Source organism: Camelus ferus, chromosome 13 (genome assembly GCF_009834535.1).
Source record: "Camelus ferus isolate YT-003-E chromosome 13, BCGSAC_Cfer_1.0, whole genome shotgun sequence".
NCBI classification, from domain to species: Eukaryota; Metazoa; Chordata; class Mammalia; order Artiodactyla; family Camelidae; genus Camelus; species Camelus ferus.
Genome location: NC_045708.1, coordinates 61,009,313 through 61,036,832, shown reverse-complemented (window position 1 = coordinate 61,036,832; position 27,520 = coordinate 61,009,313). Strand labels below are relative to the sequence as shown.

The following is a 27,520-nucleotide window of genomic DNA, read 5'->3' as shown; positions in this document are numbered from 1 at the left end:
TTTTCTTTTATTGTATTTTCTGTAACAAACTTGTGTTAATTTGATATCTTTTGCTGCAAGTTTAAGATGCATAATATTTTACATTTTCATGTATTTAAAATTGAGAATTATAAGCTCAGTGAGGGCAGGAAGTTGTCTGTCTGAAAACTTAGATGAATCAGTAAATGTGCCAGTTTTCAAAAGAAAATTTCCAAACTTCAAGCAAAGGAGTACATTGTATTGCAATTGTCACTGTGCCTGCTTGACAGTAACAATGCCTCTAAGCTGGTTAATACTTTTGTCACTTTAGTTATATGTAATGAAAATGCCACACGAACTTTAACTTAAATTTGGATCCATATGTGCTGCTTTAAAAAGATTAGTGCATTGTACATAAAAGATAACTCAATTAAAGGTGGATCCCTAACAATGGCTAGAGATGGATTCTCATTTAAGCCTGAACAGTTACGTGTCTAAAGTTTCTACTGTATGCATTTTAATTAAGAAAATAAGCAAAACAATGCAAAACAGAAAAACTGCAGGTAATATGATGTGAGCCATATAATTTGAATTTAAACTATCAGTCCAGGGGGAGGGTATAGCTCAACTGGTAGAACACATGCTTAGTTTGGCATGCATGAGGTCCTGGGTTCAGTCTCCAGTACTTACTCTTAGAATAAATAAACCGAATGACCTCCCTCCATCAAACAAACAAACAAACAAACAAAAAACACATAAACTATCAGTCCAAAAGATATTAATAAAAGTTCAAGCTTTAGGGTAGCTATAGTGAACATCTATTGTTTTCATCCCTTGGCATCCATACTTCCCACTTCCAGTAAAATAGGAGCTACTCCCCTCAAAACCCTTTCCTTTGGGGAACTGCTCTTCAGCCGATGTCATCTAAATAGGTTTGACTCCTACACTAACTCTAAAGCTGTGTAACTCAATATACTAATGACTATTTAATTTAATTAAAAGTTACTTAAAATAAAATTTAAAATTTAGTTCCCTTGTTGCATCAGGCACATTTTAAGTCAAGCCAGACACGACTAGTGGCTGCCATCCTGGACAGTGCGGGTTACAGAACATCCCATACTCTCAGGACGTTTTCTTGAATAATGCTGTGGGGTTAGGTAGCTCAGCAAATCCCATGTGACTGGCCATGGTGATGAGTCCAGGGAAGGACCCATAACCCAACAAGGTTAGTGAGAACCAGGTCCAAGACTTTGTAAAGACTGAGGGAGAGAAGCTCCCATGACTCTATCGGAATGAAGGAGACGACATGGGATTGGAGCCACGGCAACTTCCACAAGGGGCAATCCTGCTGAGTATGGAGACTGCAAGGAAGAGAAAGTACCTACTCTCGGATCACGGGAATGTTTCTGAGTTCATAAGCCAGCTGTGCCTGAAGACTAGCTGCAGAGTTTTAAGTTACAAAAGCCAATAATTCTCCTTTTTGCACAAGACAGTTTGGGTCTGTTCTGTTGTGTAAATACATAACCGAAGCAGTACTGACTGAAATGGATCATCGAAAGTGAATTAACTGAAAACCAGTGTGACTGTGTTTTTGATGCCACCATAAACACTTAAAAGTGACTCCAAGCGTATTAGAAAAAAAAAGATTTTGAGTCAAACTTTGATTGTAATGTGGAGGTGACAGTGGTATGTAATCATATAGATAAATGCTATTGTCATTTAGCAAAAAGAAATTGTGTGTGTAAATTTAATGTAGTTTATTTTCTAAAAAGCTGTTGTCAAGTCAGTGGGAGTGAGTTTCTGTAATTGAGAGCCTCTTCAAATCTATGAATATGATATGTATTTACATTAATACATAAAACTTAGGGAGGACAACACATTCTTTCCCAGATTCATTTGCTTGTGCATCCTCCAGATTTGCTCTACTGATGTGCAGGTGTCTTGTGACCTTTTCTTACGCTGCTTGAAGTGGCTCATGGGTGGATTTGGTGTCGCCTACTTCCATCTGATAAGTGTATGTTGTTGAGTAGAATTCCTTATAAGAAAGAAATCTGTATACCTTAACATTACAATAATTTTGATGTATCATATTTAATTTTATATTTATTTTCTCTTGCTTCTTACCTCCAATTTTGTACTTAACATGAAGGCCAGAAAAAGTAGTTAAGGTAATTGGAATGAATAGATGAAGAATATGTAAAGACATAGCTTGTTACAGTAGAGTGCTTTAATTTTAGTGCAGGCCTTTTGAGGTTTTTTGTTTTGTTTTTAAACATCTAATACAGCTAGAAGCCATTCTGCCCTAAGTTGTATTGAGTTCTCCACTCTCACCCCAATAGTCCTTAGCAGCAATTTGTTTGCATACGCTTCCATTCCATTTTCATAATAAAATATACTTAACAAAAATGAAAATGTCAAGAAAATAGATATGTTTCTAAAAATGGCAGGGGGTGGGGTGGGGGTAACTGGACATGTTTTCTAACGTGGTCCACAAAATCATGTTTTTTCTAATATCACATTCCTTAAATAGACTAACCAGATAGAAGATAGCTGATTTTAGAAGGGCTCCCTCAGGAATCAGTGGGAGATGTTCAAAAAACACTCTGAGTCAACATGCTGACACTGATCAGGGAAAAATAAAAAGACAAACTTCACCAGCATTTGGGCTGTATACAAAGAACCATCACATCCCAGACTTAGGGAATGATGTATGATGCACCTGGAAAAATGCACTAAGTTTGGATAAACTCGATTCCAGAAATATGTGGAAGATTGGAGAGAGTTAAGAGAAAAAAAAAAATGATGAAGTGACTGGGGAGATGAGGTTGGGAGGGGGCTTGGGAAGAAAGATTAAAGCAACTGACTAAGTAACTTTTAAGATTTGGCATGATAAGAGCCAACAAATATTTTAAAATAGCAAATACTATAAACACAGAGAAATTACTCAGAATGATAGAAGATCCCAGGAAGAGAAGCAAAACTGAGAAAACCAAAATTCTGGCTCTGCAGAGGGGAAAATGAAAATCAACAACAAAAACAGTAATTTTTGGAAAATTCTCTTAAGGAATCCATAGGAAGCTTTAACTCATGGCAAATTCACTACTAAACGCAGAGAAAGTCATGGGTGTTGGCAGATGATTGTAAAGGAACTACAGAACGGCAGACTATATGGCTGGAGATGTTCTTTCCTGCTTGGCATTTCTATAAATCAATTGTAATATGAAAACCCAAATTTATGTTGACCAAGGGTATATTCCTTGCCAAGCAGCAAGGTTTAAAACCAACTTTTAAAGAACCAATTATTACACAGCTTGCCCTGGGATCTCTATCACAGGGGAGAAAACTGTTTTTAATCTGCAGTTTTCTAAAAACAATTCAATTAAAAACAATAAAAAATCTGAAATCCTGCCCACAAGGGTTAATAACTCAGAGGTGTCCAACAGATATTCAATCACAAAAATTTAAATGCTTGTTTCATTAAGCCTCTCGTGTCTTTTAACATAGCTTAACCAAGATAATTGTTTTGAGGCTAATTTCTGAGGCTATTTAATAACACCTCCTGCTAGACTTCTCATGTAAACTCAGCAAGAGGAAGCATCCAGAGTAATAGAAAAATACTTGTGCTCATTTTACAGCTCAAATTCATACTTTTCTTTATAAAAGAGATCCTGCTGTTTGAGTTTGGCAACTGCCATACCTAGTGCATTGGGGAAGATTGGATTAGGAGGCAAAGCTGACTATGCAGTAAAGTCCCCTCTCTCTAGCACGATTTTTATGTAAATTCCATTATAGTTCATACTTTTGCAGATAATGAAATGGACACAGAACACTTCAAGGCTTCTAAGTCAGCAAAATAATGAACAGGCTAGCCTCTAAACCTCTTTAATACATTTTTTGACATTTGGTCATTCATAAAAATGGACTTTGTATTTCTTCTCCTTTCACATAGGTTTTCTTCTTTTATGCTACATTCTAACAACTCACAGCTCCACAGCTTATTGCTAATGTATGAACATGAACTACAAAGGGTTCATCCCACTTTAAATTTCAGTGAGTGGTAAATTCTGCCTTATGTTTCCTTAAGAAAATGCGGACAGTTTTTTTTCTCCAAAATGCCATTCTTTCAGATTGGAAAAAGCAGCACATATACTTTCTAGACTAATGGCAGTGTCAGAGGGATATGCTTTTATAATTAACTAATCATAAAATTTTAAATATATAGGTTGAACTATAATTGTTCTTTTATATAATTTGTGATGACATGTATGGGTAAAAGCGTGTTTTCAAAAGACTAGCCTCTAGAGACAATGTGTTTTTGGATTTTCAAATGGATCTTTCTGAGTAATAGTCAATGACTATAACAGAAACAGTCAAGAAAAATATTCTGTAGCACAACGTATAAAATGTATTCTTTCCCTTCTGCTATTGTCATTTTACTTCCATACACTGTCTTGCCCTTGAAGGTGAAATTCCCATTGGTGTCGATGGAGAATCCAGGCATGGGGTAAAGGAAACCCCAAACTTTGGCAACAATGACACTATTCTTCAAGTGAAGCAAGAATGTGAACGAAGTATGCATTTCACATTTTAAGTATTCTGGTGATCCATTATCCCATTAGTATAGTTGAACTTTTCAGGAAAGTGTGCTCATCTTTATTCTGGGATAACTAACACATATGCAATATTCCCTTTGGTATATTTAATAATTTCAGTCAAAATAAGAAACCTATTGACATTTCACCTCATTGCCAAATCAAACAAGATTAGTTATACGAACTGAGTCTCACTGATATATGAATTTTGATAGTGAAATGTCAAAACATGATTCATGATCTTTGACTTGCAGTTGGACTTTTGGGAGCCACGCAGTGCCTCTCTCCAAAGGAGAAAATCCTGGCCTTGGGCTCCTGTGGACCTGTGCAGAGAATTATATATGACTGGTTCACGACTTACATTCTAGAATGCTTCATTCTCACGAAGCTCTCAAATGCACTCAAGTGCTCTACAAGCAAACACACCAGGACTTTGTTTTGGGAAGTTCTGATGACTTAGAGAAACAGCCAGATGAAAAGTGGAGACAATGTGACCAATGAATCCTAAATAAAGGCGATGGGCTCACACATACTAGTAACAGTGTTGAATGTTACTCAGATTTGTACTGATTGCTTTCCCTGCACTATCCCATATAAGCTTCACAACAGTCCTATGAAATAGGGCTATGATTATCCCCATTTCACAGATGAGAATACTGAGGATCAAAACCATTTAGCACTCTGCTTTTTTTTGATGATCAAATGCTATGTAGTAGAGTTGGATCTGAATCTATGTCCAGCATTTTTAACAACTTCAAATATTTCCCTTCCTCATCACAACCACTGCCATGATCAACAACAAAGAAGTAATTTACCTTTATACATACTTTCTGGGATATACATTGACATTTTTATTGAGGTATAATTGACATGTAATATTACATAAGTTTCAGGTGCTCAACATAATGATTCAATATTTGTACATAATACAAAATAATAAGTACAATATATCTAGTTAACATCTGTCACCGTACATAGTAACAAAATTTTATTTCTTACCATGAGAAGTGTTAAGATTTACTCTCTTAGCAACTTTCAAGTACAGTATTATTAACTGTAGTCACCGTGCTGTACATGACCTCTCCGTGACATTTATTTTATAACTGGAAGTTTGTATCTTTTGACCCCCTTCACTCATTTTGCCCACCCCCGACTCCCCTACATTGATTTTTGAGGCTTTTTGTGTGTGTGCTGTTTTTGATGGTTTTTAACCTGGTTTAATCTAGGTCTTAGATTCTGGTTTTGTTGGTGCTGGTGATGGCATGCACCTGTTTGTGTGACCCACACAAATCACAGTAGTTTATACTGCTTTAATTTCCTTCTAAGAGATTTTTCTTAAAAAAATGCTGACCATCTAAGGAAGAGAAGATAGAGTTCCTCAGTGTGTTATTCCTCAATTTGTGATTCCTCAGAGTCCTACATGATCCCAATAGTAACAAAATGTAGTTTCTAGGAATAAAATTTTATTTTCTGTGGCAACAACAGTAGCCAATGAATGTGCACACACCCCTGTCAGACCCTGTGCTGGATGCTGTGGGTATGAGAATCGCTTAGCACTCAGAAATACTAAGGAGTAGGTATTATTGCAGCAAAATGGAACTCAAATAATCTAAGGAAATACATAAATTAAGGAGATTGCTGAAGGTTATGCAAAGTCTGTAGCAGAGCTGACCAACACAGATATTTCTGTTTTTAGGGACTTTGGTCTTCCCTTTACCACACTGCCTGCCGTATTCAGAAATGTGAACTGTTCAAAACTACCTTCTTTAAGGCTAGAAATAAACTTTTAAAATGTGACAAACTGTGTTAGAGATGAGGAGTAAAGGTCATTAATATAAGATACAATAGCATACATCCCTCTCTTTCGTCCCTTCTTATTTACGTCTTCCTTCTCTCTGCTCTCATCCCTTTTCATATGAAGTGAGATTATATATTTCAGTACCCTGAGCAATTAGGATGCTGTGTGGCTTTGGATGTCCTGGCAGTGGTTGCCATAAGCGAAGAGAAGAAACACACCATTCTTAACTTTAGAATTGCCAAGCCTAGGGGTGCCTGTGGGAACAGGATACCTTGCCTTTCTTGATCTGGTTGGCCTCAAAAACTCAGCTATTAATTGTGATACTAATGTGCACAGTGGACCTAAGTATTCTGCTTCCTTTGACTTCTGTTCCTCATTATGTTCTGCGCCCTCGGTCTCATGAAGAGACAATGAAAGAGAAAGCAGGGGGGATAAGAGATATGTCCCCCAGCACTTGGCAATCTGACATGTATGCAGATCTGCATTTGTGTCTGTCTCATCCTTTTGAAGGTCAGCTTGTGGGGAGTAGCATGCATGCCATGTTGCATTAAGTGCTCAGCACACTCTTACTCAACGTTTAACATAATAACTCTCATACTCATTCAAGAGAGAAGCCTTCTTTTCTTATGTCCAGCCAACTGAAAAGATTCATAAGGATGATTTAAAAAGACTGAAAGGCTACTTTAAGCACAAAAATTTACAAGATACACACACACAGAGCAAAATCTCATAGCGGTAAAACATACTATTTGAGTTTTTGCTCTTTCTCTTGTTTAGACCTGATGTCTGGATAAAATGTTTGTTCAAAGTTGGTACATATTGTATCACTTGAATGTATGTACTATGTGTTTTTATACTTTAAATAAGAAAAAAGAAAAATCCATCTGTTTGTGAACAAATCTGCACTTTTCAGTGGCCTGTTTGTAGAAAGTTTATAGTACTTATTTTACCAAAAAAAGAGAGAGATTTTACTAAAATAGCTTTCTCTGGAAAATAAATCTGGATATGATCAGGAGCAGCCAAAGCAAGAAGCAGTAAAATCCAAAAATAATATTACAAACAGCTTAAGTCACTTAACTTTATGTAAATCTACTGGAGAGGAGAAAAATGGAAGCAGAAAAAAATGACCGAACAAAGTAGGTTAAAAACTGGGAGGACAGAATTCTTGCATCAAAGAGAAAGAAACAGAAGAAATTATAAGCTATTCTTTTACTGGAAAGAAATTAAGTCTTGCACCTATGATACATGGGAGTGGAAGCAACTATAAAAGAAAAAAACAAAACAAAACATGCCCAAACCTGTACTTGCATCATGGTGGAGAAGCTACCTGCTGCAATTATATAAAATCATCTCAAGTTACTGTTACAGGATTATTTCTGAAATAGGAAAATACTCAAGTATGCAATATACTTCTCGGAATTTTCTCCCTTCAATCAGTAAGTTATAATATTCAGAACAAAGCAAGTGCCACATTCATTAACTTCTAATACTGAATTCAAGTTTTCTAAATCTTCTTTATCCCCTTTAGAGTTTTATGCTTGGCTTCTGTTGCACTGTGTATAAAAATGTAGAAAAACAATGCATATTTTTTATTCTACTATCTTATTATACATTGCTAACTAAAAATTGTTTCTCAGATATCAAATATACAAAAAGGTGTTTTCCTCCTAAATTATAAAAAAAATTTGCTGAAGGTAAAACGATTAGTAAATATTTTTAAACAAAAAAAATTAAAACGCATGTTTTTCAGGAAGTTTGATGCCATATAGCCCTTATGTTTGTCTAATAATAAGGTGACCATTTATTTCGTGTTGTCTGAGGCAATCTCAGTTTGTGTCTCTTGCTTTGGCACAATTATTAATAGTATCCCTTTTACTCTCAAAGGTATCCAAATGTAGACAAAAATTATACAGTTATTTCTACCTAATATCAAGGCAGCCTTGCATGGAAAGATCTGAGACTTTTGAGACAAGCCCAGAGAGGTCTGTGCATATTTCCATCATTTACTTACTGTACAAACTTGGGCAATTACTTATTTACTTTGAGACCAATTTTGTTGTCGGCAGCATATGGATAATAATAGCTCATGGACTTGCTGGGATAACATGAATGCAATAGTACTGTGTCTGGGTACACACACAAATGGGGATAATAAGATTACCTTGTAAGCTTGTTGTGCAGTTTTACTTAAGATGATGAATTCGTGCATAATACTTAGCACATGGTAGATATACAAAAAGTACAGTTTTCGTCACACTTATTCTCATAATCATCATTGTCATCTGCCTTTAGTGGGTGTTTGTAAAGTTTAGAGTCAGTTTCCTCTATCCTTCTAACCTCATCTTTTTTGGTACTCATTGATGTCACATCTGTGGAAGATGTTTAGAAATTTGCCTGTACCCACAGCAAACAAGAATTATGAGAACTTTGCCAGCACATTTAGGCTGACACTGCTTTGAACACAACCTGGACTGCATTTGGTCTAGCTACTGGGAAAAAACACGTTGTTTTGTTTGATAAAAGAGTGAGTGTCTCACAGTGCCTCTCAAAAGCCCCCTCAAGGCAGAGGAGTAGGAACTCTGACTCTTGGACAGACTGGGAAAAATCTCAGATTCTCGCCTTCTAACAGGAAATTTCTTCGATGTCTCTATCTGATTCTTAAAAATTCAAGTAGTTTCCATTTCACTTCATTCTAGGTCTGTTTTTGTTTTGAATTTTAAAATGTTTTAAGACCTGTCCATCCAGGTAAATTTGCGCCCTGGTGAGCTATGCTCTAGGGAGACATGCGGTGTGCCCTGCGGGGCTTATCTTCCTTCTGATCCACCTCTGCTTGCTCCCAGGTTACATGGACCCCAATTTGACAAAGAGCAGAGACTTCCCAGTTAAATACAGCTGGCTTAGAAGCCAGTTCTGTATTTTATGCATTTTGTGGCCTTTGGCATATTACTTAATTTCTCTGAACCTCAGTCTTCTGGTCTTAAAAATTGTGATATTATAAATACTTATCAAATTGTTTGATAATTAAATATGATAATGTCTGTAAGGCCACTAAGTCACGTATTAGGAATTTAATCCATGTCAGTTATTTTACATTCTTTTAGTACTAGTTAGAATGGTTAGTGGTATCTAGCCGGGTCACACTGATGAGGACCAATGTGAATTTATTTCTGTTGGGACACAGAGTCCCAAAGCACATAAAATATATGACATCTGGCCTACCACGTAAAAATGTCTGCGCAATCCAACACGGAATCTCATGCAACTATCCAGGTTCTTTCTGTCAAATTCCCATTGTAACTCAATCTTGAGTGGTAATAGCTTATTAATGACCTTACTTGACTGGGCATACATGTTTTTCAGAATCCAATTGCCATATAGGAACCATATGGTTGAGAGCTTTTTAAATTTTAGAAAGAGCATTAGTAAAATGAAAGCAGAAATAATATTCCGAGGCACAGGGTTCAATTAGTCAAAGACTTCGTTCGTTACTTGGCTGATACTTAGGTGTCCTTCAGGATCCTACTCAGACATATCCTCTTTTGGGGAAATGATCCTGAAGGACCCTATGTTTTCCTCTATCACTGTACTTATTACAAACCACAGAAAATTCCTGTTCATTTATCTATCTGCTCCCTTAACCTTAAAACTCTAGAGCAGCAGTTCTAAAAATCAAATCAGCAGACACCTCAGGGTTCCTGAGACTCTTTTAGGGGGATTTGTAAAGTCAAATCTATTTTTGAAATAATATTAAGACATTATTTGTCTTTTTCACTCTATTGACATTTGCACTGGTGATGGAAAAGCACTGATGTATAAAACTGCTGACACCTTGAATTAAGGCAGTGACATTAAACTGTATTGTATCGTAAACATTATATTCTCAATCACTTTACACTTGCAATGACACAAAAACAAAAACACAAAACAAGGAACGAATAAAAAAATAACATCAATTTCAATTAAGAATGTCTATTAAAAACAACAAAAATTATTATTCATTGTATAAAATATGTATCTCTGAATACAAGTCTCTAGTATTGTGTGTGACAAAGTGGAATGTGTGCAAAAAGCAATTCCACGATATACCAAAGTATAATGACTGTCTCCAAGAAAAGCGCTCGTGAGATACATGTTTGAGTTGCAAGCTGAACTAGCCCTTCTTTTCATGGAATGTCATTTGTACTTTAACAAGCAACTGACAGGCACTCTATGACTGTTCAGACTTGGGTATCTCATGTGTACTTTTCAAAAGATGAATGAAAGCAAGTCAGTCACTTCAAACAGTGGTATTCTTTGCCAATGATAAAATTCAACCATTCAAGCAAAAATTATAATCTAAAGAACAGTTTGTATTTGCCACTGTGAACTTGACAACGTCCCAATACATAAAGACTTTTCTAATAAGCTTGATGGTAATATTAACAGTGGTAATTTTTCAAAAAATGTTTTATGAAACATGACAACATTTGAGAAGTCTTCACAATTCAGTGAACTAATAATTTCAAAATGACCAGTGCATCATGTTACAAAGTCATGGAAATAAATGCATGGGTTAAAGGTCTAGTCAAAAGATGAGATAAACAATGTATTTTAATGCAATAGATTTTTAAAAGTTCTCTGATATGGTTTCAGATTCCACCATGCAACTAAACTTTAATAAATTATTATTTGTTGAGGTTTGGTTTGGTAAAGAAGAATGTCACATTTATCTGAAAATGCTATTAAAATATTCCCCTCTGTTGCAAGGCTGATTTTTTGCATATACTTCAAACAAAACAATACATTGCAATAAATCGATAAAGAAGTAGATATAAGAATTTGGCTATCCTCTCAACTCAGTATTTAATTGAATAAATAAATAAATATTAAAAAAATTAATTGTTTAATGTGATAAATATTGAGGAATATAACCCACATAAATAAAAAATTGCAGGATCCTCAATAATATTTGGGAGTAGAAAAGGGTCCTGAAAACAAATAGTTTAAGAACCACTGTTCTGGAGGGCAGCAGCCTTCAGCTTTATATTCAGAGTGCCTGGTACTCACTAGTTGTTTCATGTATGTTTATTTAATAGATGATTTGTGATGAACAACTGAATATTGCATGTAGTGCCCGAAGTATCCTACACTATAACAGGAAATATTTTGATATGCAATATGTGAGGAATCAATTAAAACACAATTTAATTTTTTCCTACCATTGTTTCTTGCCTTATAATGCCTATTCTCAAAAGTGAGATGAGTAAAGGAACTCTTTGGTCATAATTATTCCTTTAATTAAATCATTCAAGAAACAGCTATTGGGAAAATACCATTTGCCAGACACTGAGTTAGGTATTAGTGGTTACGAGGGACACAGAGAAATAGGCTATTTCTCTTGAAGTCCATTATCTGACAACTAAATCAAAGAATGTGCTTGGTTGATTATCAGTTAAAGGTTTTACGACAATTTGTTTGGGGTAGAATAGTTTTAACAGCTTTTCAAAGTTTTTACAAGTATTGCTTGACTTTTTAATATTGCTTTATCATCATGTTTTAAGGAAGATCTAGTACCCACCTCTGTTCCAGTTTCCTGTAACAAAAGTTTGACTACTTGCTGATCCTGGAGCGGTATGAAGGGAGAGTTTGGATGGGCAGGAAAACAGCCCTGAGGGGACAGAGTGGATGGAGAGACAGTCTCAGCTAGATTAATTTATAGCCTGAAGTTTCACAGAAACAGGAATCAAGTCAGAAATAAAAAAAAAAGAAATCTAAATCCTATCTTTTTTCTGTTTGTACTACTATTTTGCCTCCTTCAAGATAAAGTCAACTCTGTTCACATCAAAAAAACAAAAAAAAGTAAATAAAATTGTTACCTTGATAGGAAGAATCCTTTCACTTTATATACATATATCAAATCATCATGTTACATACTTTAAATATCTTGCAATTTTATTAGTCAATTATCATCATTCTAAGTGAAGTAAGCCAGAAAGAGAAGGAAAAATACCATATGATATCACTCATAAGCATAATCTAAAAAAAGAAGGAAAAAAAAAACAAAGAAAAAGAAAGGAAAAAGAAGACACTAATTAACTCATCTACAAAACAGAAACAGACTCACAGACATAGCAAACAAACTTATGGTTATGGGGGAAAGGGAGTGGGAAGGGATAAATTGGGAATTCGAGATTTGCAAATACTAACTGCTATATATAATAAACAGATAAAAAACAAATTTCTTCTGTATAGCACAGGGAACTATATTCAGTATCTTGTAGTAACCTATAATGAAAAAGAATATGGAAACAAATATATGTATATATATGTATGACTGAAACATTATGCTGTACACCAGAAATGGACACATTGTAAATTGACTATACTACAGTTAAAAAATAAAAAACTCAATAAAGCTAAAAAAAGATATTAACTTTCTTAAAAGAAATAATATTTTTATGATAACTCTATGAATAAGAAAAGGTAGAAACAGTTTGGAACACATGGTACATTTTTTCAGTCCCACTGAATGAATGAGATAACAAATCTTCTCTTCCAGAAAAGGAGCACCTCTGAGTTGTGCTGATGTAGTTAACATATTATAACCAAGAGCTAAAGCCTTGTAGTTATTCTAAATATGCTATTTTATTCATTGCAAATTGCAATTTCCCCCTCATTTTAACATTTCTTAAATTGGAAAAGGTTGTTCAATTAATGATTTATCATAGTTTCACTGGCAGAGTTTGAAAAATTTCTCTGTAGAATAGAAAATATTGGTGCATCTTACTATTGATAGCATTTTAGATTCAATGAAATACAGTAGCCCAGAAAAACGAAATGAAACTTGATTCTACAGTTACATGGTTGACACAATATTCAGGATAGTGGTCCCTTAATGACTTGACTTGAATTTCTATTTCCCTTTCCTGTCTCTTTGTAAAATGGTGGACTCATCTAATGAGCAAATAAGCTGATCTGCTTCAAGGTAAGGTAAGCAAATTTGAATGAGACTATTTGATCCCTGAAAAATTCAGAGTTTGGTATAAAGTTTGCACAAGGAGAAAAAATCCAGCCCAAAGCCCAAAGGGAAAAAAATCCAGATGTTTAGCTAATGTATAAATAAGATGTGGTCACAAGACAGAGATTTCTGAGTGTATCCTAATTTTTATGCTTCAAAATATTAAACATTTCCTCTGCTTACAACTGAGTATATATACTTTGCAAACAACAGCATGTGCAACTTTTTTTGCATTACTCTTCTGAAGTGCCAAGGAAAATAAATGTGTGCAAAAACATTTATGCCTACATCACTATCTGTACACTGGTTAAACAATCAAAAGCACTTCTGCAGATGCACACATGAAAATTAAGAGCATTCCGATTTCCTCAGTCAAGACAGTCATGCTGTTCTGGCTGCATATTCGCATAATGGAAACAAAATTGCTTTAAATAATCAAAATACACAAAGGCACATTTTTCTGAGTGATTGGAAATAACCCTGACAAATGCTTGCATTTGGTAAATTATGAGCTAGCCAAGTTACGTCTGCATAAATATAATGAAAAACATTTTTAAAAAATTTAGTAAGCATATAAAGCAAGGCATTCTCTTAGTAATGAATTTCTTTGACAGATAAACCAACAACCGTGCAGGGCAAGTTTATGAAAGTGCCTCTGAGTGTTGAGCGAGAGAGAGAGAGAGAAAGAAAGAGAGAGAGAGAGAAGGAGAGCGTCTGCGCACATGTGCATGTGGGCGAGCCTGTGTGTGTGTGTGCACGCACGTTTGTGTATACACAGGCGTACTTAGAAAAATAAAAATTCTGCAGAATTATAAAAAGAAGCAAAGATATTCTTCCAACTAAAAACAAATATAGAAAAATCCTAGACATATCAAATAGCTACCTGTATTTTGAAAAGAGGAACACAAACTATGTGCAATTGAATGCTATGTTAATATGGCACACAAGTAATTCATATTCTTCAGACATAAGTCTTTGGTAACACAGAGATTATCTATTAGGTAAACACATAATTACATTTTCTTCCGACAATCTAGATACTGCACCTCGGCCACACACTTAAACTAGCATCAGCATATAGTTGAAGAGGATTTGTAGGTGGTTCATAAAAATAGTATTTGAATGAGGCAAAAAATAATTTTCTACTTACAGGTAGTATGGCACTATTTTTATCAGATTGCTTTGGGTAGGTCTGGAGAACTGAACGCTACAACATGTGGATACATCAAAATAAAAGCCAAGGAAAGATGTACATTCATTTAGGATTTTCTTGATTAGCTTATTTCTTAAGCTAAGCATAATAAGGTAGGGAGACTGAATTTGCCATGCGGATAACAAATCTTTTCCAAGAATTCTGTAGCCAGTGGCTGAAAAACATGCCTTTACGTGAAAGAAATGTTATCAAGTTCTTTTCATGTGGGGTTGCCTCATGTGACAAGACATTTTCACATACATCCATGAGAGTAAACTGTGATCAAGAAGGTGAAATAGGCCAGACACAGTGGGTGGAGTGGAGATGACTTTCTTAGGGGCAAATTCTTTCAATTCCTAAGCATCAACTGTAGGAAAAGCCTAATTGTCTTTTACAGCCTTAGTCATCTTCGAACATCATCAACTTTTCCTCACTAACTGCCACCCGCCTTCGCCTTCATTTGACAACATGAAGCGAGAGCTTGAGAGAAACCAGAATTACAACAGGCCTCTGGGTGGGTAAAACGCTGCAGCAACCCAGGTTAACCTGCTGTCACTTGCCTCTCTCTTTGAAGTAGTCCTTCTTCCTTATCTTCTCTTCTTCTAATTTAAGGGTAAACTCCTAGGATGCTTACTGCTTTGCTTTAGTTCCAATATTCAAATACACTGGAGATATTTGGTAAGAACTTACTACCAGGTAATAGGGTTTCTCTTCCCATCATGTTAATGAAATCTCTCTCCTGAACGTCATCAGTGACTAATCGGTTGTGACATCCGACATTCTCGTATTTCATCCTCCTTGTCTGTGTCTCTTCCTTGTCTCCCGAGTGGGCTCTTCTTCCAGAAACTCTCCGCCCTTCCTCTCTGGGGACATCCCCAGTTTTCCTTTTAACTGTGTGACTGCAACTTTTGTCTCCTTCCTCTTCACACTTTTCATGTATGTGATTTAAAAGTTTGCTCCTTAGCCTTCTTCTCCCCTCATTCTCTCTCTTCCTCGGCAGTCTCATCTACTCTTTGGGCTTGCAGATGACCCCCTCAGCTCTCTCTCAGGGTGCAGGATACACATTGCCACCTGCACTTTTCTCTTTTCCATAAGGATAGGCTCTGGCACCTCAAAAAAAAAAAAATCCTTAGGTCTAAATTGAACTCAGTGTCTTCCCTTTCACATTTCCATCTCCCTCTAACACTTCCTGTTTTAATACCATCATCAAGGTTTGAAATCTCAAAGTCAAATACGACAACTTTCCCATCTGTTTCCGCAGTAATTTGCAAAGCCCTGTCAATACTTACCCTGAGATATCTCTGCCGTTATATCCTCTTTTCCAGCCCCTCTCTTCTGCAGACGATCCCAATAGCCTCCTAAATGCTCTAAGGCTTCTCTGAATCCAAACCGCTTTATACATTGCTGCCAGGAAAATCTCTTTAAAACACAGTTTGCTCATGTTTATGTGCATTTCCATATCTAAATTCATTTGCTTTAGCCATTTGCTTTGCCAATATTTTTCTTTTCCTATAGAAGAAATATCTCTCTTCTTGGTGCCTCTGTATTATCAAGAATTCTAGTCTAACAGGTTTGTTTTCTCATTTAAAGGTGAGCTCCATAAGTAAAACGCCTCATATGTTTATCCTCAATCCCCTACATACACTGCAGTGGCTGACGGAAAGCAGACTCTCAAGAAATCTTCAGATTTGAGTTGGCTTGAGTATTACTCCTTTGCTTAAAAGCCTTCCATATTCCCTATTTTCTTATGCTACAAAACCTTTTCCATGGTCAACAGGTCCTTTAGATTTGGGATCTGGAAAAGGTTGGGAGGAGGATGAACAAAAGGCAGGAAAGGGGGCGCAAACAAAAAGGAAACTGAGAGAAGCAGCAAGTGGCGGGCTGGAAGCATTCTGAGACAACCTGTGCCTTGTCCTTTTACCTACTGAGTGCCACCCAGTCCCTGGGGACCCAGACACCTACGTACCACAGCCACCAACCTTGCTAGGAGTTTCCAGATGCTCGGTGCCCCTGTCATTCCTCGGGCCTGCTGCTCCCAGGGGATGCCCGGTGTCCCCTGGCAGCCTCTCAGTGCCTGATGTGCTCCTGTTTCCTGGCAGGAAAACTGAAATAGGCAGCTAAGCCTACGAATACTCCTGTCAGTATAATTCCAGATGTATTAAGTACAGAGTTAGAACTTTGGGACTGTCTCCCTCTTTACCAAGTGATACACAGGTACTGTACTTAACACTGGTTTTCAGGATATGCTGCCCTGCTTCTGGTGCCTAATCCAGGGGGTATGAGCCAACAGGAATCTGAGTTACACAGGGGAAAGTGCTGTGAAAACCGGAAACTTAGGCAGCTCCACACGGCTGACTGTCACCAGCAAGGCCACAGGTGAGCAGGAGGAAGGAGGAGCCCAGAGGGATGGTAGGTCCCCCTCCCAGACTGAGCTCTCTGGTGCGTCACTCGCCGCCCTTACTTCACGTGCAGACATCTCCCCCACAGTTACTTTCTCAGTGGAGAACGCATGAGTGCTAAACTGTAAACCACGACTTTAGGTGTCCTGATACTGGACAACACAGACTTAGAGACTGTTTTGTAATTACGAGTCCAGTCCCATTACTTGCTTTACCTTGGCCCAAGTTAATGTCTAAGTGAAGCTTCTACAATGACCAGTTTCCGTTTCTCCATTGTCCCTCATGTCTTCCCCTAATATCACTGTAAATTATTTTTGCTCTTTTTTTTTAACAGTTAGAAAATAAAGTCATTTTTACGTTTGTGTAATGTCTACCCTTTCCTGTACCCTCGCAGGAGATGATTTCACCAACACCTTCACTAGGATCAGGGGCAGACTTGACACATACTCTTACCTCCACCTTGGATTTTCTCCGTCAACACCCTCTTTTCCTCTCCTTTCTTGGAGTAAGTTTTTTTGTTTTTTTTTTTTTAATCTCTAAAGCTAGCGCAGCTACCGGTACTCTCCCCAACTCCTGCCCCATTAAGCACACATTTCCCCTTAAGTCCCCAGTTGCTCCTGTTCCACCAACTCTTTTCTCTCCCACAAACACGGTTAAATCTCCACTTTTGCTTCACTTCTTCCCCTTCACTTTCCGAACAGAGATTCCACACATTCTCTATTTCCAATTACTTGCTGTTTCACTTTTCTCACGCCTTTGAAATATGGGCTCAGCGCTCACAAGTCTGTGGTGATGGTTCTTGTTGACCAGTCACTGCTGAATGATCAGCTGCTGTCGGCCTGTCTGTGACTCTCGCTCTGTAACAATCGGCACTGTTGACCACTGTGCATCAGCGTGGTGTGCTGTGCTTCGACACTGGGTTACAAGATTTCTTCATGTCTGTGGCTAGCGCTGCCTCAGGTTTTTTGAACATTTTCTTTCTCCAGAAGAAATCATCTTTCTTCTCCACACATTTATTCTCTTTCCTTCCCACCTTGGAATTGTTTCATGAAATTGTCTGCATCATCCATGAATACAGGTCATTTCATATGTCACCACAATCTCACACTAGAAGTCGTTTCCTATAGATAAAATCCTTTAAGATTTGTTCTCCTGGTAGAGATACTAATATAGTCACATACCAAATGTTTAAAACATTTTGGTTCCAGACTGGAGGAAATTTTCTTAATATATACATATTTTGCGAATTCATTTCTGCTTTATTTTTGTTTGTGTTTTCTGATCATGGGTGTCCGATCATGATAGAACCAAGAGGAAAAGTTGTTTGAGCTCAGGGTACTTGCAATTCATAGCCTCTGAAAACCACTGTTTCCAAATTACTATGTTTTACATCATGGCAATACCCCTGAATTCCTGGCCCTATCCTGGATTTTCTCCTTCCTTCTTGCACATTTTTAATACGTAGGGTAAGAGGGTTATGACCACTGGGAGAGGCAAGTGGGGGCCCAGAGGTGTGCATGAGCACTTTTACTGTCCCTTTCCCCTTTGTGCATATATGGAGCTTTTGCCAGTGGAATATCTGAACAGACATTTTGGGAAGGAAAGGCCACGCTTCGTAGTCCGTGTTCCTGAACTGACTGAGAATACTTACATAGATAACAGCTTCCTTTTGGTGAGACCTAATGGTGTGAGGTGTCTGTCCTACATCATCTACATGATGTGTCTACTTTTTCTCGTTCAGAAGTGAGTATTCTTACAGATATAGGCTTTTAGAGAAGGTTATTGACAGCCTTCCCCTTCAATCTAATCTTGTAAAACGCTGGGGCTTGCTGGGTAGACCGTTTCACGTTTCCTTTACAGGTGCCACTCAGCCCTGGGGGCAGAGGCAGCTTTCATCTTACACAAGAATGGGGTTGAAGGAATGTCAGAGAGGGAATTAGTTTCCCAGAAAGGCCAGGAGAACTGTGTTTATGGAAGGCTATAAACTCAGTTTCTGCAATGTGGGCTTCTCCAAGGTGTAACTGCTAATAGCACGTATTTCCCAGGGAAACTGAGTCAGGTTCCTTCATGCCACTTCTGAGAAAAAGGAAATGACAAACGCGGGAACTGTGTCTATCTGGCTTACTACTGTATCTCCTCTGCTTTGCAGGGTCTGACAAAAATAGGTGCTCCATAAATATTTGCAGAATTGAAATGTCTTAAGATGTATAAAGTGCACTGGCCAGGGAAGAGATAGTAGCGCTGGCAGTAGCAGTAGCAGATTTTGGGGACCTGGGCAAATTCCTTATTCTCTTATACCATTGTCTGAAGAAAGTATCAGATATTCCCAGGGTTGTGATCTAGGAAGATTTTTTCCCCTTGGGCGTTGTAAAAGAAGCTGGGAATTTTTGGTTGAAGCTGATCTCTGCTAAGAGGTTCAGGGGTCAGAATAGAAAATCTCACCTCAGTACATTTTAGGATTACGTACTTCTCAAATAAATCAATCTTTTCCCTGAAGCCTCTGGCCCTAGCTCATGCTGGACACAAGATACTAGATTTTGATAGACAAGTAGGCAATTCAACTGTGACCATTGCTTTATTCTTCCTTGGAATTAACATATAAATTGACCTTATTTGAATATACTTTCACCAATTATGAAAAATGACTATTTTTGGATAATTACATAAAATGTGAAACAGAAATATCCTATAACTGGTATAAATGTTACTGACATCAAATAGCTATAAATCGGTGTTATAGCAATGTTTCACGTACCCTTGACAGTTTTTTAAAAACCCAAAACATTTTATTTTAATCAAGAAGAAAACAAGGTATGTCACAGATGAAAATGACACACATATTTTTGCGCTTATTATTTAAAGAAAGGAGAAACATCTGAAATCTGTTTGCTAACTACAGTATGATACAAATTAGCCTGCAGGCACCGTGTGTGCTGTACCCTGTCTGCTTGCCAGCCCCGCTTAGTCCCAGCGTATTAATGAGCAAGTGCAAGTATTTGAACAATCAGCATTTCCGCATTTGCATGCAAACTCCCATGCTGTGTAATTATACACAGAGCTGGCACTCAAATTAATTAAAGCTGATTTCTCTGTGACTGCAAACTGGTCATATCCTCAGTTTTGCCTTCCTATGAAGTCATCACTCTACATTCATCGTGACACTTCTGTCCCTGGCATTCTCAGCAATGCTAATACTCGACAATCGTGAATCCGGCAGTATTTTAGATTGCAGCCGACAATGGCTGGGTGTTCTTGTACTTTTCCACTCCTCCCTATTTTTTCCCCTTCTGGTATGAAGAACAGCTTTTGAACGCCTGCTTTGTAATTATCTCAAGTAATAATGCAAACAAATTACATATATTGTTTCAGCTGGTTCCCTCCCCTCCTTTATGACTCCACCCACTTGATTAGCACTTACAAACAATTCATCAAACTTAAAAAATTTGTTTATTTGATACTACCAAACAATTAGTTTTAATGGTTTTGGTTTTAATTTTGAAAAGGCTTTAACAAATGATGTTTTATTTTAATAGATAAGGCTCTCGTAATTCAGGATCAGGGAGATTAGGAGAGAAAGAAGCAGCAATGACTGCTAGATTTGATTAACACTTTTTGAATCCTCATCAAACAGAGCAGTATTGCAACCAAGACTATTATTTGCCAAAGAAATCCATTAACGTTAAATTCTAGGGCAGAAGGCTTTCCTCAGCTCTTCTACAATAAAGACATCTCCCTTTGGTTTCTCAGTTCCTCTAGAGGAACTGTTTCTGTGACAATTCCTTTGAAAAGACATCTTTGGAGCAATTAAGATATCATTACAATTCTCTTTTCATAAATTTAAATCTCTGGATACAGGTGGCTACTAGAAACATCTTCATGGAGGGCACTGGGAGATGAGCCGCTCTGACACAGTCTCCGGAAATCACTTCTTGCTACTCTGCCACAGCTCACCATCTCTTTCTCAGCATCCCATTAGCCAGAAATGGCACTGACAGCTATTGCAGGGCCTGGATGTCTCTTTTTAGAGCAGGCACCAAACAGTTCTGTTCCTTAAATTGAAGATCCTGAAATACACTGCCAAGAAGATTGCCCCAGTAATCTACATTTGAAAGGGAAGATGGAGTGGGGAATCTCTTTACAATTTATCTCTAGTGATCACACCAAGAGATATCATTGCCCTTACCTTATTGGTGGTCCTTCTGGGTCCACACAGAACATCAGTTAGCAAGCTCCCTTCAAATTCCAATTGGTGTAAAAGTGAGAAAGGCGTATCCTTTCCGGGACAGGCTCTGGGGAGATCCCAGTCACGACACTATTACTGTGATCTGAAGTCTGCCCTCCTGTCTTGTCATGAGTTTCCTACACAGACAGGTGTCATATTGGCATGAATTTCGTTGCCAAGTACATTTTAAGAGTGGGCGTGGCTGTGATCAAGTAGCCAGTTCCACCTGTCTCTAAACCCTCATAACCTTCATTGCTTTCAATATTTCACTCAGGTACCCAGTGACTTCATGAGTTACCCACGCACTGGGCTCGACTGACAGAGGTGTGGGAAGAGTATCGAGTTAAACAGCACCGTCATTGTAGTACACAATGCTCACTGCTGCTGCCAAATACCTACTTGCTGAATCAGGACTGAACTGCACTGAGCAGGACTAGGCAGTTCTACTGCTTCTGTTTGTTTCCTTTTTAAAACCCATCCTCTTCTAATTAACAATTTAGCAAAAACAGATTATTTTTGATGTTCGTTCCTTAAAAATACAGCTTTTTTAAGCACAGAGAATTACTATATTTTAACCTAGTCTTACTCCAAGCACTTGTGAAACAAAAGGAAAAGAAAATTGGAGTTCCCCAAGTAATTAAAATGAACATCACTGCATATGCTGTACGTTTTGCTCTTAAAGGTTCTGATAGCAAATCAAACAGTTATGTTTCTTTTACTTCTCCTTGAAAGAAACAGATAATGGGAGAAATGTTCTGTAAACTTTTTAAGAAAAGGGAATCTTTGACTCCTTAAGGAGTAGACACCTGGCACTCAATGTTTTTTTAGCTGATGCTGGTATTTTTTAAAAAGTTGGTGGCTACATATTTCTTTAAAAGCATATACATAAATGAAATTCAGGATAGAAACAGCAAGACAAGATTTTAGAAACATGTCAAAATTTTGTCTTATTAGTCATTGTAAGTATAACATGATCAGAAAAAAGTCTAGAAAATACGGGGCTCAATATGTGTAAATGGCATGTCTTTGACTTACAACTTCTACCCACTTTATCAGTGTACCTTGGAAGTGATGAAATATTAATTTTCTCAGACCCCTCAATTCCTCAGTGACATTTAAATCAAGCAAACTGGTTTTTTTTTTTTTTTTTTTTGATTGATTGGTTGATTCTCAAATATCAAAGTTTGGGCCAATATCTTACCCAAAATAGGAATTCCTATATAATATTGCCTTTTCTTCAACTTGTCTACCATCTAGCATAAAATTGATGTGTAGTAATATTCAAAAAATTTTTGCCAAGTAAATGTTTAGCAGTACATTTTAACTGTGATGTGGACGTTGTAAATAATATAAATCAACTAACCTGCAAACTCTTGAAGACTTCCTTTCTAAACAGGGCTTATACAAAGTTTTCACATAAATGTGAATTGCAATCATTTGCTACATAAATTGAAATTAAACAACATTGAACAGAATACATTACTAAGTCTAAGACAGTCTTTTCTCATTTTAAGTAGAGATCAGTGACTAATACCTTCCTGAATTGTCTACTCTTTGGTATGATTTTTTTCTGAAGCTTCATGAAGTTTTGAGTATAAATTTAATCCCTATTCCACATGAAAGTTATTCAACTATTTGAAAAATGGCTCTCATTTTTTCCTAAGTCTATTTTTTTTTTTCAGACTGAACATTCCTTTAATCATTCTAATATGAGATGGCTTTTAAGGCCGCTCACCGTATTGGATAGACTCCAGTGTGTCCCTGTCTCTTCTAAATGTGGCATCAGAATTGAATGCATTGCTTGAGATGTGGTCTAATTATGCAAAGTAAATGGGTACTGATGTCTGCCTTGTTCTGGACTCTATTTCTAACAATTTAGCATTTTATGAAGGTAGGAAATGTACTCTGAGGAGGGGTTAGTATCATTATCATATTCTTAGTTCTTGAACTTTTATGAAACTAAAATGTCAAATCTTTTTCATACCAAATTCTGTCTAATCAGATCTCTTACAACTTCTACTGTTGCAACTGATATTTTGGATGGAAAAAGTGGACTTTCTATCCAACCATAAAAGAGATTAATTTTGGTATTGGCCCATTGTTCTAATTATTGGTGGCAGTTTTGAATCCTGATTTTTCTATCCAGTGACTTCGTTATTATATTTCATTCTGTGTCATTCTTTTAAAGACATCTGAGTGGTTACTATGGGTCAGGTACTGTGTCAGGCAGTGATGAAACCAAAAGCAAGAAGACATGGCCATTTTCCTGAAAGAGTCCACAGCATAGCAAGGGGACTGCCAATATAATTATTGTTATTATTTCTTCCAAATCACCGGCAAAAAAAAAAAAAAAAAGGTGCTAGTGCACCGTTCAGAGATCTCTCTTCTGACTGACAGCCATCAATCAGTCTCATTTTATGAAAACAAAATACAACACCTTATCATTTTTGAGCACTTATTTAAGGATAGATAGAAAGTACCTCATGTACATCATGCCATTTACGTAGTACAACATCTTTGTGACACAGATAGTTTTGAACTCTCATTACAGTTGAGGGGATTAAGGTTCAGGAAGTTTGTGCAACTTGCACAAATTTACATAGCTGATAAGTTATAGTGCTTCAATTTGAACTCCCACGGCTGTATGACTCTACAGTTCATACTTAGTTACTCAAAGAGGTAATTCCGCCATTTTTGGAAACTTCCTAATCATACTATAAATTAGCTCAAACTTATCTTCTAAGTGTGTTTGAGTATTTTGATTATAAGACTTATCAAATTTAGTTATACTCTATTTTGAAGAGTAAAAGTAAATTAGTTTTTGGGACTACTGTGTTCTTAGTGAACCCATAATGATTCTTGATAATCATTGCCATTTTCTCAAAATGCCCACTTTTACTTTAAAAGTCCTGTCTAAATTTTGCTAGAGACTGATGTCAAACTCATTGGCTTGCAGTTCACAGAATCTTTCTTTCTTTCCTGATAAACACAGGTCAGCATTGATTCGTCTCCAGTTCACTTAACTCTGTCCCATTCTCCTTGATATCTCAAAAATAATTGGCAGAGGTTCCACGGACATGTCTGAAGTTCTTTCTTTCCTGAAGACACTAGGACATATTTATGTGGCTATCAGCTTCACCTTCTTGGGGTTCACGTCCCATAATGGGAGTTCCTGGAAATAAAGTGAAAATTAAATTGTTCTGCACAAAGCCTTACACATACAACACACTTCAAAAATATTTGTTGAAAAAAAAAACCACATAATGGAGAGGAAAAAAAGTTCCACAAACCTGTTTCATCAAAGAGAAAAAAACCTGCTATTTTTGGCCTTCTCAGGAGGAGCAAGGAGCAATACTTATATCACACATGAGTGGTTCTTTTGTTAAGGAAAACAACAAGGTAAATCTGGACACTCCAGTCGAGAAAGTCAAGGTCTTTTGGGCATAGCCTGATGGGCAGCACTGGATAAAGACAGAGCTAAATTTCCCTATAATGAATTATAAACAATTTGTCAGTCTGGGAAACAAGACTTGGACATGGGAAGAAGGGAAGAGAGATGAAAAGTGTAGTGGTGTGAGGGGTTGCCCATGAACATGGCAGAAAGCCCAGAACATGACAGAGTAACAGAGCCAGGGAGAAATTCTGACGCTGCTCACACTCAAATCTTAAAACATAGCTGCCTCAGCACTGTGCTAACCCAAGAGGTGACACAGGAATGAGCATGTTGAACAAGGTCTTTCTCTTGAAGATGGAAATACAGTGGATGATCTCAGTTTTGTAAAATGAAAAATATCTTTAGAAGAGGAAACAGCTTCTATTTTTTTAAACACTTTTATTATTTCAGTTTAAGTGGGTATGAGAAAATAATAAAGCTCTTATCTTCTTGTAATTTTCTATTAATATGACTTTTCCCTAATTGTACTTTTATTATACTGTATTTTTAAGAGCTATATTAATTCTTTTATAGAATAGTATATATTTTTATTACATAGAAAGGCCTAAGATTATTTCTGGTAGATAAGCATAGAAGAAGGGAAGGTATGTTATCAAGAGAATGTGGAGTCCCCAAGAAGTGAAAGATTTTTGAAAATGTTATTTTACTGTATCTAGAAAAGACTAAAGCATAAATTTTATATGAATTTTATAGGAATAACCTAAAAAAATTAGCAGGAAATAAAGAATTTTTGAGTTTTTTCCAGAAGAACATTGTATATATACACATTGGGATAGTAATTCAATATTTCTAAATTACTTTAATAAAATAAATATATTTACTAATAAAAACAATAAATTCTGATGGATAAAATATAGGTTATATTATTAAAAGAGATATACACAGATGTATGTGTATGTAACAGAAAATCTAAGATTCACAATTTTAGTCAATGTTTGAAAGTAAAAATGTGCTGCTGAGAATGGTTCTCTTCGGTGACGCGCAGGATTGGAAGCCCTGGCACAGCAGTAGCGTGCTAATGCGTTATGGCTGGAGGATGAACCTCACAGAAAAATTTAAGAAACTGAATACTAAACAGTTAGCTGCAAAAGGCCAATTATGGGACCTCGCCTGGTTTCATTATCTAAGAGAAGTGGGAATAAAATGCAAAACTGAAACATAAATGATGCAGGGAAGATTAGGTATGAGATTCCTCTTTTTGTTTTAATTTTCTAAGTTTTCATTTGTAAGTGCTTTGAAATATATAAACCTTTGTTCGATGATGGCTATCACAAAGAAAAACATTATATGGACTTACACTACATTGCATTACAGTAATTCTAATAGCTAACATTTGTATTACTATGTGCCAGGTATTGTGCTAAACAGTTTACATACATTATCTCATTTACTACTACCACAACTCTATGAAGTAGGTAATATTACTATTTCTATTTAACAGAGAAGACTGAGGCCCAGAGAACTTAAGCAGCTTGTCTAAGGTCACACTATTAAGCAAATAATTGAGCCAGGATTGAAACTCAGGTAGAATCTGAAGACTGTATACCTCTATTCATTTACTTTGCATTTATTGTGTGCTTTCTTTGTGTGCCCACTATGTTCTCCACTGTTTTTCATACCATCTACACCCTCATGAAGGAGAAATTCACCTTCCTGATTTATTTTGTCATGCTGAGCAGTCCTTAATATTTTATTCAAATTGAATGCAAAAATTTACTTGTGTCCATTAGGACTCAGCTCAAGGGTCAACTTGTCATGGAACTCCTTTGATTTCACTGGGCAGGGCCCACTGCTGTCCTCTTTGTACACCCCATATTCTGTACAGATGCCTATACGTGCCTGTAATACCCATTGCACCTATATATTTGCATGTCTACTCATCTCCAAGGCCTAGCTTGGTGTTGGAACACAGTGGGTTAGTTAAAGAACATTTGTGTAACGAATCAGAAACTGGGGCTAGTCCTTATCTTTTCTGCATCATTTTTTCGACATATAATTTTCCCTGCCAGGCACCAATTTGTCTCCTGCTGGGGGGAAGCAGAGTACTGCCTTCTGGAGACTTCGAATTAATGTTTTCCATTCTTTTCGAAACTGGTAAAGAAACGAATCACTAAACTGAAGTGGTAAAGAAACATGAGTTCCTCTGCTCAAGCAAGGAGCATTTTTAATACATAAATAAGTTACAAATACTTAATCAACAAGCTCCAGCTTGGATTACCTCAAGGAGAAGTTGCCATAGTTCGTCCACGTTGTCTGTGATAGATGTGTCTCAATGCCATTCTCCTCAAAGTCTTAACTATTAAGTGACCTGATCCATAGTTTAAACTGGAAAGGAAGCTGTAATGATTTTACCTCAGCATAGACCTGGGGAGAAGAGTAAATCGAGTGCAGACATAATACTATTCTTTCCTCTCCTCAGTTCGTTCATCTGCCATTTGTTAAATTAATGACAGACTGAATAAATGATGGCATGGGGAGAGGTGGGAAGAAGCAGGTGGGCTCAGAGATGGCTGCAGAGAGCAGGGAAACTTTGAGTGGAGCACTGGCATCAAGATTTAGTCAAGAAAAGGGAGAGTAGCAAGTGGGCAGTATGAAAAGCATAAGGAACAGCACCGATCACATGGGGATAGGGAAAAACATGACCTCTTGGGCGACTGTGAGAAATTCAGTGGCACAAAAGGTTCTCGGAGGAGAGGAGGGAAGGACATGCTAGCCACACAGTCTGGTGTGAATATTTTACAATAAAAGAATGTAGCAGAACTGCACTTCATGTCTACCTCTGTCACGACCTTGAGGCATGGCTTTAGGAAAGAACTTTTACACCAGGGGTGCAAAAATCAAATGCCAAAAAAGGCCAAGCAAGTAAAGATTAATGAGTGAGAAGACGGGGAATACGGCAATAGGAAAT

General features: G+C 37.0%; 1 protein-coding gene across 4 annotated transcripts in view; it reads right to left on the bottom strand.

Annotated features, from left to right (window-relative positions):
- The window catches only part of ADGRL2 (adhesion G protein-coupled receptor L2), a 252,564-nt gene extending 231,256 nt beyond the window's left edge, over positions 1-21,308 (bottom strand). The window contains exon 1 of one of the 4 annotated variants that reach the window (XM_032494670.1): positions 21,120-21,308. The gene's annotated coding sequence lies outside the window, so the exon portion shown is untranslated. The remainder of the gene's footprint in view (positions 1-21,119) is intronic. The other 3 variants (XM_032494671.1, XM_032494668.1, XM_032494669.1) reach the window with 3 other exon arrangements.
- Positions 21,309-27,520: the final 6,212 nt, after the last annotated feature.